The sequence below is a fragment of the Pleurodeles waltl genome, chromosome 12 (assembly GCF_031143425.1).
Source record: "Pleurodeles waltl isolate 20211129_DDA chromosome 12, aPleWal1.hap1.20221129, whole genome shotgun sequence".
NCBI classification, from domain to species: domain Eukaryota; kingdom Metazoa; phylum Chordata; class Amphibia; order Caudata; family Salamandridae; genus Pleurodeles; species Pleurodeles waltl.
Genome location: NC_090451.1, coordinates 134,082,619 through 134,098,628, shown reverse-complemented (window position 1 = coordinate 134,098,628; position 16,010 = coordinate 134,082,619). Strand labels below are relative to the sequence as shown.

Sequence of the window (16,010 nt, the reverse complement as noted above, 5' to 3'; positions counted from 1 at the left end):
CACACATCGACCTCTGTTCCCAGGAAGTTGAAGGAAGTACTGCCGCGCAAGTGCAGGACTTTGTCCTCACGTTTGTGTTATTTCTTTCTCAGGCACACTTCCGTCTTGTTTCCAGAGACACTGTTTTGTGTTTTGCAAACAACTTTACTGTCTATAGACAAATCTTTGCTATACTTTCAAAACTTCTACTGCTCAGTAGCAGAATTCTGCATCTAGGATGCATTCTAAGTTGGCAGATCTTTGCGGAAAACATGCTGGAATGCTACATTGAGTCCATTAGGTAGACATAAATGTCTGAATCATGAAGGTACATGAATCAAGGTGAAGGAGGATTCAAGCAGTCACAGAGCAGTTATGACCTGTTTAGCTTCTGTACCCTCGTCTCCCATGTCTGCTGTGGGCTGACTCGGGCAGTCCAGGCCATGCAGATGCTGTCAGCAGTGCCTGTTTTCTAGAGCACGGATTTGGGTTGGAAGTGGAGCTGAAGGTACAGAAGGTTTGGGATTACTAAAATGGAAGGTTTTTTTTTCCTTTCTTGGGGAGGTGGGATTGGGAGGAGCTGGCCAGACCCCAGTGTCCAAATGATAAATTGGTGCACTGTCTTTACACAAAGAAGCAGACCAAGACAATGCATCACTGCGGTCACACCAACAAGGGTCTGCACTTGGTGCATACATGAACTCTGACAGTTTTGCCTGTGCAGTGGAGAATGTGTTGGTTAAAGCTACTGTTAAACACCATGACCCTTTTTAGGGTCGAGCCTGCGTTGCATGCGCTCGCGCATGCGTTTCGCAGGGAGACTCTTTTGTATTTATAAAAGGGCTCGGAGCCCTGTCAACTTCACATCAGTGTTTTTTATTGGTTCGTGGGATTCCCTAATAAAATCTGCTTGCTTTCATTAGTCGAAGGCACGCATATGTCATGCCTTTTCCAGTGGCTAGCCCTCCTCCAGCGCAGCGACCAAGTACAGAAAACATGCGAGGCTCGCTGTTTTCCATCGGGCTCGTGGACTTTTTTTTCTCTCATTTACGAGCCCGATCTCCCTTGGCAGAAGTCGAGCGCTTTACCTACTTGATTTCACTTTTTCGGGTTATGTACATTAATGCACTTTTGCCCGATAGGTGAAAAGTCGGGTTAGGAGTTTACAACGCGATCAGCTCTAACATGAGCAAACGCGAGACCCGATGCATTGTAAATGCTTGTTTTACATATGTGTTTTTGAGATCAGTGTTTTAACAAATGATTCTCGGAAGAATAAACACGTATGTGCATGTTATTTTAGTGAATGCACACGGAGAAGGAGTGAAGTGTGGCTTCTAGACACACGAATCTTCGGAGACATTTGCAAACACTCGCTGAAAAAGTGAACCAGTCGTGGCTTTTTCATCCACTGCGCAGGTGCATAATAACTGCCACTTTGCCTTTCCAACGCAGCACTTGGCGCCTGACCTCGGCCTGTAAGTACACCCGTAGGCACAGCAGTCATTACCCAGGATTGGTACTCATTTCAACGACCTCAGAAGGATGAAAGGCTGAGTCAACCTAGACTCGCCATCCAGGAGAGCGACGGGTATCTCCGCGTCGTGTCCTTATGCACTTAAGCCAGCCCGCGAGTCATGGGAACACCGCTGGTTTGCCTCCTCTCAATCCTGCATCACCAGCGGGTGTGGTCTTCCCTTTACAGATGACAGTGTAGTCTGCCCTTAGTTTCCTGCTCTCCTAGATGTTCTATGGTGAATCGTACGAGTTATATTGAAAATCAGTAGCGCTAACGAACTTTACCTACAAATGCAGAAAACGGCAGCTTTGTGTATAAGAGCGGTGCAGGGACAATCATGCCAGACAGCCTTTAGACGGGGAACGTCCAACCCGTTTTAACAATCAGAGTAACGCTCTTCGATTTGCCAGGGGTTGTATTGAATACTTGTAAATAACTTTAACTTAAGTTTTATTTAATAGCGCTTTTTAAAATAACGATTCGTATCTCCAATCCACTTGGTGACTCGCAATCAGCGCGGAAAGGTTGCATAGTCTGTCTTCGGTTTCTCTTGCCTTTGAGGCTCACCTCATTTGTGTCGATAAACTTTTGCACATCTAAGTTTTTGTTTTTCTGACCAATTTATGTGAAAATGCTGATCACATGATCCCAATGCTGCGTAACCTCGGGAAGCGGAACACAGAATTCAAGAAATAAAAGAGCAGCTATTAAGGTCTGCAAAGCCAGGCAACAGCAACGAAAGTTAAATAGGTTGGACGCCTGTAACACGTGGTATCTGTAGATCGCATTCACCTGCGGGTCTCTTGGTGCTAAAATAATAGGTGTTTATTGCAACCTGCCTGAATGTACTTATTTTATCGACTACCGATGGATGAATGGCTAAATGGACCCTTTGGATTCACAACTTTGACCATAAAGCCAAACACAAATTCCTGGAGTGGATGCATTCGTCATCTCACCCACCAGACTGGATTAAATAACCTTGGCTGGAAGCTGCTATTGCCTAGGCCGCTGTGAACTACAGAAAGAAGTCAGCAACTGGAGAGTTTTCTTAAGCATACAGTGAAAGAAAAACATATGGCAGAGATCTTACTAATCTTAGGCGAGTGCGTCAAAGACCATACCTCTCTCAGTCTTGAGCTTTTTTTTAATGTGATTCCATTCTGTCCGAGAAATAATCAGTCTCTTTTATTTCTGCTCTGCATATCTCAGACTCGAGCCGTAAATACTCTTTTTATGCATCGTTTCACTCCTCCGCACTCAAGTTCAGCACTTCACCATTCACTCTCGACCCTGCTGCTTTCTTCATCCTAACCCACTGCTCTATTTTCCAGCTAGTCTTCAGCCTTTAAATGCTTTCTCTTCTTTCAAGTTTGCTCAGGGTTGGACTGGCCTCAGCATTCCACAATAGCTTGTCTGATAGGTCAATTTGCGGGGCAGTTTTTTAGGGTCAAGCCTGCAACGCATGCGCTTGCGCATGCGTTTCGCTAAGCGAGACGCTTTAGGAATTAAAAAGGGCTCTGAGCCCTGTCCACGTCACGTCAGCGTCTTTCACTGGCTCGTGGGCTTGCCTGTTAGAATCTGCTTGATTTTATTAGTGGAAGGCATGCATACATCATGCCTTTTCCGGTGGATAGCCCTCCTCGAGCACATCGACCAAGTACAGAAAACATGCAAGGCTTGCTGTTTTCCGTCTGGCTCGTGGACTACTTTTTCTCTATTTTCCAAGTGCGATCTCGCTTGGCAGAAGTCGAGCGCTTTACATAATATCGACCCTGTTACACAGTTAATTGCACTTTTTCCGGTTACGTATATAAATGTACTTTTGCCGATAGGTTTCATTACGAGTGAAAAGTCGGGTTAGGAGTTTACAACGCTATCAGCTCTAACATGAGCAAACGCGAAACCCGTTGCCTTGCAAATGCTTGTTTTTGGACTAAGTTTGTTGTTTTCGTGGGCCACTTTTAACTGTTGCTTTTCCTGTTAGTACCACAAATATTTCCTGCAGGCAGCACAAACAAATGCATGTCTCATACCTTGCGAAGCACCTATACAAATGCTTATACACGTTCAGAACTGCCCAGATTTGAAACTTTTGGCGTTTTTTTAGCTAGCTGATTCACTGACGGGCCCACTTTTATTTTAGTGCTGGGGCCTATTTTCTTTCCAGTTTGACCCTGCGTCCGCTCTACAAACTGAATATCCTCGGGACACCTGTCTACCATCTGCATGCTCTGTCTACTCACCACCTGCATTATGTGCCCTGTACTCCGTGTAAATCCACTTTCTAACCTTTTATCCGCCACCTCCACTCTCCAAATCTGATCTCTACCGTGTACATTGCTTACCACATCAGGCATCCTCTCTATATTGCACGTGCCCTTCACCCTCTACAAATCCTTGCCACCCTCTTCTCCCACTCTTTACCCTTTATTTTCTTCTCAGCCCTTCGTCTGCTCTCTTCCCTTTGCACATAACTTAAGTGCTGTCCACCGCATGTAGCCACGCTCCACCCTCAACAACACCCTTTAAATCTGCTTGTCATCCTCCATGTGTTCAATCCATCCAGATGTGCTCTACTTCCCAGATGCTTTCCACCCCCTCCGAAGGCTCTTAACCCAGTAGGACCCACTCTTCACAATCTCTCTCCGCTTTGAGAATGAACTTTAAACTACAACTATTCATGGTCCGTACTCACTCTACATCCATTCTCCACCCACTTCACATATATGTGGAAACTCAACATCTGCACTTCCCTTTTTACCTTGGCACTCCATGGTCTAAATCTGTTCTCTAGAGCCGATCAGTCAATTTCCCCATTGTGTACTTTGGCTCTCTCTCTTGTTCTTTCTCTTTCAACCTTATTTGTCCATTGCCTGAGCTTAACGTCTTTCCCTCCACATACCTTTTTCCACCTTCTGCTGCAGTCCACCATTCCTTTCTACCATTAATACATGCCCCGCCACTCACACTTGTGATCCATATCTAGTGCACTTTGTAAAAGGCAATAACTTTTACTAGTGCAGCAGGTGCAGTGGTAGCAGGGCTTGATGGTACCTATGCCCTCTGAATATGGTTGAATTCCACTAACTAAAGAGAGGCCAAGCAGCCTTTGTATGCATTGGGGCATATGGAACATGTGCCACTATCCATGTGCAGTATCTACTCTCAACTCCCATTATTCCAACCTCTGTATCCTCAATCTTCATGTGTTCTCCACCTCACACACCTTTTCTAAGCCCTTTGCATCCACTCTACAAGTCCCACATTCACTTTCTGCCATGCAAATCTGCTTTCTGAATCTCCTTGTTCTATCCTATGTCTGCACACCACATCCTTTCATATCACCGTATCCTTGAATATCCTTACTGTCTGTAAATGAACTGTGCAAATATTTCTGAATATATCAGAATTACGAAAGCACAGATAAAGCACATTTTTTGTAATTCTGAATTGTGGTGGACACATTTTTTAAATATGATCAGAACAAATCAGTACTCTAGGAGATTACATTTCCACACATTATTGTTTGTGCACTGTATACATTTAATCACTGAAATTGTGTGCCAGAGCAAATGTAATTGTTATTTAAATTCAAAATGTGTTGTCTGTAAACCCAGTGCACCACACCATATATACTCTACTCTACACCTCTTCACTCTACAGCACTCCACTCCAATCCCTTCTGCTCCATGACAAGCCACTCCACTCCATGCTGCTCCACTCTGACACTGTATGACATGCCCCTCCAGTCTTCACTCCTCTACTCTTCGCTACAGCCCTCTACTCTGACACCCCAATCTATGACACTTCACTCCACTATATGCTATGCCCTCCACTCAATGCTACTCCACCCTATTCACCCTATTCTACGCCACTCAACTCTACGATATTCTGCTCAACTCTGACACTACATACCTACCTCTATGCCACTCTTTACTCCACTCTACTGACACACTACTCCACTCTGTGCCACTCCACTATATGCCACACCACATTATGCCACTGCACGCTACAACAATCTACTCTACTGTATGCCACTTTACTCTACAACACTCTACTCAACTCCCTCTACACCACTCTAAGCCACGCCACTCTTAAGACACGTTATGCCACTCCACGGCACTCTACTCCCCTCCACGACACTCTGTCACTCCACTCTGATAATCTACTTCACTCTACACCACAACACTGTACTCCGCTCTACACAACTCCCTCTATGCCACTCCACTTTACTCCACTGTATGCCACTCCACTCTACAACACTGGTTCTCAGTCTTTTTAGAACCACAACCCACTTTTTAATACAGCAAACGTCCGTGACCCAACTAACTTTAATGAACATGAGAAGGGCGATTTGTTAAATTTTTTATTAATGAAACTACTGCATCATGTGGCAGCACATTATTTGCAGGCAACACATTTTCCATTGAAATGGTCATTAAATGTACACAAGCATACAGTTTTACACATGACACTAAATTGTACACAAATGATAATGTGTGGAAATCAAGTTCAGGGAATATTTATTTGTGCATCAGCAAGTAGTGTCCTAATTTGTTCTGAACCAACTAAAATCTTTGTTTCTATCACACTTCAGAATTACCAAAATAGTGCTACAGTTTGCTTCCCTAACTGGTGAATGTGTACATTTCATTGACAGACATTTACATGTTGTTCTGTGTTAGGTCAAAAGGACATCCTCCAGCTTCCCTTTCACACTTTATGTACCCCAAGAGCAGTGGTGTAACAAAGGCCCCGGCAGTCCGTGGGGCGGGTTGTCCCAGATCTCCAGGGGGCCACCTCAGCCAGCACCCTGGCCTAAAAGCTCCTGAGTGAGCTATGACAGGGCCCTCTATTTCTTTGTAAGGGGGCCCCTCCAGTTCGTCAAGCCACTGCCCAGGAGGATTGTCATATAATTACTTTATTTTTCTTTCTCTGACTGTGAGAGCAGTTTTTAGGTAGCAGCCATTGCATTACAAAATAAGCAACAGAAGACATAGCCATTTTATTGCATAGACTATGGCAACCCACCAAAAATCGTCTCGCAACCCACAGTTTGGGAAACACTGCTCTATGATACTCTACAGTGCTCCAATCTTTGCCCTTCAGCTCTTCTCCCTCTATTCCACTTCACATCACCCTATGCCATTCCAGGACAGTGTTCGCCATTCCACAACACTCTTCTCTACAACACGCCCCTCCACTCTGCAGCACTCTCCTTTATTCCACTAACGCTTAGCCATGTTGTACAGCAGCAATTCTGCTGTACAACATGGATAAAACACAACACATAAGCAGAGCCAATAGCTCTTGCATAGGCAAGACCTATTGGCTTTGCCAATACTTGTTTTTGTTGGAAGCGTCCCGGCCTCTGTGTAAAGAGGGAGCGGGGTTTTCCATCTAGGCGAGTGCCATGTTATTGCACATGCCGGCAGGAGCATGCCAGAGCTGTTCTTAGAACCCTGCAACCTCTTCCCAAGCAGTGCTGTTGATAGTGCACCTTCTATTTGCTGCACAACAGTGCACTTTCTGACAAATTTTGTGGCATTACACCCCTGCCTTTAGTATGGTGCAAGCACATAGGCAAAAAGCTCCCTCGTTTGCATAGGGTCCGCACTCCCATTGAAATGACAAAACATCCCCTTCTGATCTTTCTGGAATATGTCTTGCACTTGTGCTATCCATACTACTGAAGGGGCCACTCTGGCTTCTGCAGTTCCTTTCTTTAATAACAAAGTACATCAGGAGTTCAAACAATCGGCGCACACTACACTGTGGCCCCAGAGCACTTTGTGTATTATGGCCCCATGCATCCTATGCATTTAAGTAGTTGTGTTGGAGAAGGAGGAGACAAATGCAAAAGATGAGGATGATTGACAGGCACCAGTAATTTCCTTTTGGAATGTTGATAATGTAGTTAGGAGAAGGCAGCATACCTTTTATTCTCCCCCCGATCTCCTTCAATTTAGAAGAGCAGCAGACCCGGCACGGAAATAAATGCCAGACAGCCTCTATAGACACCTAGGCCCATATTCATGGGAAAGTGGTGCAGTGTAGTAAGTCACCTTTCTGCACTGTGTTACTAGTAAAGGGCAGGAATGTGCGGGATTTAAGGCGCAGAGTACATTCCTGTTCTTTCCTCCCTGTGCTGGCGCACAATGGACTGCCTACATCAACACAGGCACCCTTGCACCATCATGCAAGAGTGCCCATGCTGCATGCAGTATTGTTTTTGTGCAGGTAGGTGCCCCTTCCTGCACAAAAAAGTCCTTAGAGGCATCTTCAGCTATATATGTGGGCTGCAGGATGCAGGAGACATAGAAAGAGGAAGTTACTAGGAGAAATAAATATATTTCTCCTTGTTGCGCCTCTCCCGGGGAGGTTATCCTTTTGGTGCATTAACAAGCTTTCAAGGTTTAAGTCTGGAAATACGTCTAAAACCATGGAAGTTGCGTGGGAATGCCTTCCATTTGCAAAGCAATGCAACACAGAATTTTTCAATGGATTGCTCCATATTTTTTGGAGTCACTGAAAATGACACAAAAGGGTTTGCATGCCTTTAAAATATGACTTAGATGTTTGTGTCACGTATGTACCATGATGCGTGGTGCAAGCATCACTCACACCTTGCGTAAAAATGTCCCTAGTCTTGGCTCTCCATTCAGGGTCTTGTATAGTTTTCCCCACGCCCTCAAGGAACATGAAGGTTTTCCATTTCCACACCTTTATTGGGGGTACGTCTAGATGGGAAAGCTTTAAAAATATTTTTTTCCATTTATTCTCTGAAAATATGATCCTAGTTATTCATGGAGGACTGGGCATTGCAGAACTTGCGCTACTTGAAGGTCATTTTTGTGAGTTATTGTACCTGCCTCTTGTGTTGCCTGGTGCCACACATATTAGCAATGTGTTGTTTGCTATGTTCTGGCAGACTGTTGTGTTTATTAAACTATTGCTTTAAGGTTTCTTGACTGGCAGTACACCATTTGCAAATCTGTGCTTGTTGTAGTTGTTTGAATATTTGTAAATTCAGACTGTTGCCCTTCGCAAGAACAAGTCCATATTCATGTCCAACAGCTAATCGTTTTGCTGTTCAAGGTACTATTTATTAAACATGGGTCTGTCACATTGTCCAAAGAGTGAATTTTGCATCACCCACACTGACCCATCCGTTGTGAAGGAATCTAAAGTTTAGGATCACTTATCTTCGTTTGTGGTGGCATAGAGATTTGCTAATCCTGACGTTATATTTCTTGTTGGTGTTTTGCCTTAAATGAGCTGTCTGAGGTAATTATGTCATAAAGCTCCTGAAATTCAGATCTGCCTTTCATACCAATGAATGTGTGTTATCTCTTCACCCCTCGGTTATTCCTGTTTGAATATATTTCACTCCCTGCAGCTCATGCCTTACAGGTCTTTAAATTTCTAGGAGACCATTGAAGAAAATGGGGAAGGAAGATGGGATTCCAGTTAAGGTGGCTCTCCGCTGTCGACTCCTTGTCCCCAAGGAGATTAGTGAAGGGTGTCAGGTGTGCCTCAGCTTTGTTTCTGGTGAACTAAAAACCGTAGGTGGCTCAATGAGTTACACTCACCCCATTAGTAATCTCCTGTTCAGAGAACTGAACCTGTGCACCCGGGTAGGGTTACAGTGAAGTGACAACCAAAAGCAGCTTAGAGATGAGGATCTGCCAGCTGTAGAAGGCTTCCTGGGCATGGACAATGGCTGGTATATCCACAAAAACTAAGAGATGTGAATGACTGCCATAGCCTCACATTCTACCTCAGATGTAAATTAAAGTTATATATTGAAGTAGCAGAAGATGGCAGCAGCGTTTCCCTCCTTTTACCAACATCAGCTGCTTATAATGTATAGTTAAAAGCAAAAATGACATATGTAGAACGACAGGCCTGCCTGAACGTCCACACGTTCTTATTCCTGAAGCCAGTGTGACAGCAGTGCAGGGAATATCCAAATATCAGAGTCAAGCGCAAAGGGAGAAATATCTCCTTATAGCAAAGACTGTTGCCTGCTGTAAGGTGAAAACTATCCCTATTTTCATGCCCTTAACATTAATGCTAAAAACACAGATTGATTTACGAACAATGAGTGTTAAAAAAGTTAAGGTAATGCATGTCAGTGGTTTGGTTCCTCTCATTTCACATGTTTTACTTAATCTTGTATTCCCTAAGAGTGTTAGCTATTTCATCATGTTGTGTTTCCGTATTATTTTGTTCAACTTATTGCTCTTGTATAGTTCATAGTTTGAGTCGTGCCAGGTGTGTATGAGGGGCTTTGATTGAGAGCTCAGGCACTCAGGCGAAGGCAAGCACAGTGCATGTCCGTGAACGGCCTCTCTACAGAACAATGGTTATGTATTCTAGCTGAAACTGAAATTCAGTGGAATGTGTAAAGGGAGTACACAGATGTCAAAACATTAACAAGGCAAAAGGAAATAAGTAGCTTGAATGTGAGTGAATACAGTGTGTAAGTGGTGAGGGTGATGCGAGGAAGTGGATTCAAGGAAGAGTGAAAAGTGGGTGCTGTGTGGGGGGAAAAGAATTGAAGATCTGAAGATGGACCAGATGTGAGAGAAAAACGTCATACATACCTAACATAAAGAGCACATAACTGAAGGCTGTAGCTGTTTCCACACTCCTAAATACTTTTGAATTCACAGTCGCAGTTTCAGAGGCAAAACATTTCCAATGTTAAACGAGTAAGAATTATTTGTTACAAATAATTATCTTAAACAGTTAAAAACCAGTGACAAAGCCAATCCTACTGACATATTTTAAGTGTATCTCAGTTGCTATGTGTTTGAATACAGTTCCATTTTTGTGGGAAACCAAAATACTGATTGGGTGGCACTCTATAGGAATCAGAAATTTATTTTACATGTTCCCTTTTAGAGAGCCCACACTATGTTAATCCCACTTAAAGACCTGTCTGCACATATTTCTATATGACTGATTACAGCCAGTAAATGTAGGTTCTTCCGAAGCCTGGTTAGAACATTGTCTTCTAAGTTGATGCCACATGCAGTGTGGGACACTTGGCAAGCACACTTTGTAAAGGGCTTGAAGTTGTCGAGCAGTACAATTTCTTATTATGGTAACTATTGAAAACATTAATGCAGTAACCTAAGGGGCAGTTTTTATGGTCGAGTGCGCAAGTGCTCTAGCCTGTTTTAGTCCCTCTGTGGGATTGTAACCACACCCACCACACGCCCATCAGTTTTGCTGGTTCGTGGGCTTGCCTTACAAAATTTGCTTAATTTCATTTGTGAAAGTCCAGTGCTTAGCCCTCCTCAAGTGCATCAACCAACTACTGAAATCATACAAGTCTCTGTGTTTTCTGCATGGCTTCTAGATTATTTTTTTCTGTTTATTTCATATGCAGCGCGATCTCGCTGGGCGGTAATGGAGCGCTTTGCATGACAATGACCCAGTTACATGGGTAATTGCATAACTGCTGATAGGTTTGACTGTATGCCAACTTGTGTTTCCTTTTGTGTATCTCCTTCATGTTTCACGCTCATGCCGAGACCCTTTAAATCACTTATGTGAAACTATTTTACTTTTACGTTTCAATATATGTGGCAAGAAAAGTCTGGTTAGGACTTTACAACTCTAATAGCTCTAAGCTGAGCAAGAGAGAGACCCATTGCATTGCAAATGCTTGTTTTATGTCTTGCGGTTTTGAAGCAGTTAGAGACCAGTTGAATAATATTATCAAGCACTCTTAAAAACTATTGCTCCCAGGTTAAGGACTGAGTTACCACCACCCAATTCTGACAAGCTTGAGATCCGGCTAAAGCCACTTTGTCTGAGATGTGCTAATCCCATTGTCCATTTGGGTACTGGACACCTGAACTGTTGGCAGGAGGGTACTGTCTGTGTGTGTGGGAGGGGGGTATAGGGACAGATAAATATTTGAAGGATAGCGCCCTCCGTCCGCCCCCAAAGGGACTAACCAAACTCCACTCCAAGAGATCTATAATGCCATTTAGCTATTACTTTCTAGGGCCTAGTGCTTCGTGCCATCATCAGGGCTGTAAGTACTTATAAATTATACAATTCAGAGATGATAAGAGCAGTATGTCACCTCATATTAAGAACTATTCTTCGTACATGAAGACATGTGCCACTGAAGCAAGGGGCTGGGAAGAGATGTAAAATAGCATTTCAAACCTGAGAAGTGAGGGTTCTACCTAATGACAAGCAGAACAGCACCAAGATGCCTAAGAGTTGCAAGGCTTTGAGCTTTACAGTGGCTCATGAGAACAGCGGTGACACTAGGATATTTCCTGCTCTGAAGGCCTCGGTTGGCACCATGCCACAACCTTTGGTAAAGACGGAAAACCTCCATTTAAAAAGTTTAATATAGTGCTTATGAGAAAATCTGTGGTTATTTTCAGTGTGTTTTACCAATAGGCTAAATCCGTCCTAAAGTACAGTTCTGCTCCATTTGGGCCTGCAGGTGCCAAACGGGTAAAAATTGCCCAGCAAGTTTGAATTAGCAGTCCCCAACACAAGACAATCACATTTTCACCACACAAAATGAGCAATTATCAGTGATTAACCCAGTTTCTGAGAGAAGAAAGGGTGTGGGAGAAATCTGCATCTGATAACTAGCTTTTTAAACTGCAGCTGGGCTGGGTCAGCCCAGCCCTAATAGAGCAAGGGAGAAATTCCAGACCTCTGGAGCCTACACAAGAGGGATTTGCCTTTGAAGTTTTGGTGGGAAACGATCAGCAGTGATGTCAGTTAGAGGAGGAGCAGAGACCGTCAGAGGAGCTCTTTTTAGAGAAAACTTGAAGTCACCATGTTAGATTGTGCAAGAATGCTGTAACTCCGCAGGATGGTTGGGACAGTGGTAAGGAGATGGTGTGTCGTGGTGTGGGATTGGCTAGGGGTGCCAGTCATCTAAAATCTTCCACCCATACGTAAAAACCATAGAACAAGATAAAGACAGATGACAAGATCTAAACCTGGGAGACAATAAGAGCTGGAAGGATGTCCTGCTGGCTGGTTTTTGGGGGGCTGCACAAGATGCCCTCAAAGGCAGAAGAGAAGTACCAGGATCCAGGCAGAGAAGAAGATTGGAACAGGGAGCCAGAAACGTCAGCTCCCCATGAAGTTCCCCATTTTCGAGGCCTAATGAAAATATTCCTGGTTGTTAAGCATGACCACCAGGAGCAAAGCGACCCCAAGATGAAAAAAATGACAGCAGGGCCAGAGTAATGCTTCTTGAAAGATGTTTCAAAGAAAAACAGATATATAGCACTCTGCCATACTCACTTGGAAATACCCTGGGTGTGCCAGGGCAAACTACTCTGTTTTATTTGCATAAATGGGCAGGGGGAGTGCTTGTGATCCCCTCATCAGAGAATCTATTAATCCCATGGACCTTGTCCCAGGGGGTCCCAACACAAACAAAGAATCACAGGGAAGTCCTTTCACCTGGGAATGAAGTCCAGAAAGAGTGGGGTACACTGCTGCAGCCCATTCGGATTGTGGTGTTTAGTCACACCCCCACAAGCACATTACTAGGCAGTGGAGGCACACACCACCCTTCACTCTTCCTGCCTATGAGGATGTGGGCAGGAAAAAACAGTTGTAGGCACCAAGCTTGCACCCAATGAATTGTCAGCCAGGGAGTGGGCTCCCCATGTAGTCTCCACGAGTAGGTAGAATGGATGGGGCCATATCACCCATAGAGAGAGTGGGAAATAAGGCACAAGGCCAGTAACCAAAAGAAGATTTGCAGTGCATAAGGCTGGATTTGCGTCAAAAATATTGTCTCTAATCCTGCAAAGCACCCAGAGGCCCACTGTAACCAATGGGAGCTTCCTTTTAAGGCCTGCTATGAGCAGCCGTTAAAAGTGCCAAAAAGATTTTGTTGCACCATTTTTTCATCCCCTCCCAATTGGAGAATGCCCTCTTTGCATACATTTTGCCTGGCACCGTCATAATGCAGAGCAAAGGGTTACAAAGTGGGGCAATGCATGCACTGCCCCACTTTGTAAGTATGGTGCAAAATTTTTGGCCTTCTAACGCCACATTAGCACAAGAAATGATGCTAATGTGGCATTACAATGGCGCAAGGCCTGCTTAAATCTGGGACATAGTTTATTATTGTTTTCTTGTAAAAGTTTTGCAGCTGCTGCTGCTGTCGGGGGCGCCGCTCCAGTGCCATAGCTGAGGAGCCGTCCCTGGTTCTTATTGTCATAAATTATTTCTCACCTTTCTTATTTTCTCTCTTTTACAGGAAATACGGGATAGTCGGCAGAAGATGGAAGAGGAGAGCTGGGACTCTGCGGGAAGCCGACCTGAGAGGGAGGATCGCTGGAACTAGACTGGAGGCTGTCCGAAGGACAAGAAATGCTGGAACTCGACTAGAAGCTGGTCAAAGAATGAGGAATACTGGAACTCAACTGTAGGCAGGCTGGAGAACAAGGAACTTGACTTGCACTGGAACTCAACTGGAGACAGACTGGAGGACAAGCAACTTGACTTGACTGGAAACAGGTTAGCAGAGCAATAGGTACGAAGCCAAGCAAGGCCTCAGACTCACAAGCATCCTTAAATAATCAAATGTGCACATGTGCCTTTTGGTAGTGGAAATGAGCAACTATCCTCCTGATTGTGGCATATGTTCAATACAGATCACATTGTGAAGTGCACATGTTTTAGCAGTTACATTTGGAGCAGGCAGAATAGAATGTGCATAAACAACAAGCATTGGTTATCTTAAATGAAACATTTAACAAGCATTGGTTACTGCAAACTTGATATTCAAGGATGTAAAGAATATACCAAAATAAGTCTGAATGTTGCAAGCAACTGCTTCTTAAGGCAATCGAGCTTCTGGATGTGTTGGTGTTCCAACAGCACCCCACCCCTTGTGACCTCTACACTTCTAGGGGACCCACCGAACTCCCATTGAAGTCCATCAGTGCATTGCTTTTCTAAGTAGTCTCCCGCAGTGGTCCTGCACCAGCTCCAAGGGACTTTTCAGCAACTGCCCAAGCCAAAACCGGGAACCACCCGAACTTCCACTGCTGTCCCACACAACTTCTTGATGACCTCAACCTAAAAACAAAAGGAGACATTGGTAAACACATTGCCTAATTTCATATGATTTTTCAGATTTTTCTCCAATTGATTCCTATAGTAAGTAATTATGCACAGAAATAATACATTTTGAAAAATCATAACTTGAAAAGTTCTTACCCGATTTTCATGATGTTGGTCTTAAAAAATGTATAACAATATGAAGTACTTTTGTAAATAGGCCTTGAGCAATTCCTTTAAGTGTGTGTCTTAATTTATTGATAATGTGAGTATTACAAATGCTTTGCAATTCTCTAAGATGGCCTAACTGCTCGACCAAGCTACCATAACGATTAGAGCATTAGATGGTCTAGTTTTTAACTCTGTAAACCAACATGTGGTTGCCTGGAGTCTTTGCACAGTGTGCATGGTTTTGCACACTACATAGAAAACCAGACTTCTACACTCAGGGCCCAAGATATGATTTAATTCCAATTGAAAAACCATGTCAATCCATTGACACCGGACTCTCCAGATGTGGGAACAGCAAGTAGTCAGTGCGTTGCCTAATTTTAAATTTATATTGCAAGTGTTTATTGTCATGTCACTCTATTTCTGAATTTGTCAAGCACAGGATTCTTTCTCTTATATGTTATGTTGCACTTTTATTTACACAGACCATGTCTCTTTTAAAGGGTTATGATTTCCCATTCTTGGGAGAGACAGCTTTACACAACCACCACCTTTTTCATCCACCTTAGTAATAAGTGCATCAGAAAAGATAAAGGTGGAAATGGAAATCTGGATATCCTTGGGGGATAGTGGTTTTTATTGTTAATTTACAACAAAAACAAGGCTTGAGAAAGCAAATAGGTATTTTCTTGGTAAACTGGTGCAGTAGTTACATTTTTTTTTATTGCAATCACCCGCCAGCACACGACAAAAGAAAAAAAGAAAACACACAGACTCCTAAATGTGCTGCCACATACTTGTAATAAACGTTTTACAAAAAATCAAACAATTACAGATGCATCCATTTTTCTAGATACCTTTATAGGCCTTTGGGTTCGGCTGTACATGTTATTATTATTTGTCAATGGGAAAATAATAAAACACACCTAAAGAAGCAGACAGCTACAATGTTGCAATGTAACTTGAAAACGTTATAACTGTAACTCTAAAAGAAAATGAAAAGTAAATTGCCATTCATATTAAACATAAGAAAAATAAAACACTTTGACCACAGTTTTGACCGAAAGAAACTATTTTAGATGAATTTGGATAATGAGCACAGAGATTGTGCAGTTACTCTCAAGAGCCAGGGTAAGTGACCTCCACTTCTGCCCCATATCGTGAGCTGTGTGCAGGAAAATAGCTCCAATCCACTCTAGAGAAGTACAGATGAGCACGAGACTGTGTGTGACCAAAGACATCCGGAAGCTCTGTTACTGCG

General features: G+C 43.5%; 1 long non-coding RNA gene across 1 annotated transcript; it reads left to right on the top strand.

Annotated features, from left to right (window-relative positions):
• The first annotated feature begins 1,359 nt into the window (after positions 1 to 1,359).
• On the top strand, positions 1,360 to 15,802 carry LOC138268089 (uncharacterized). Its single transcript, XR_011199922.1, has 2 exons — positions 1,360 to 1,457; positions 13,773 to 15,802. It is a non-coding gene; the product is annotated as an uncharacterized lncRNA (long non-coding RNA).
• The last annotated feature ends 208 nt before the right edge of the window (positions 15,803 to 16,010 follow it).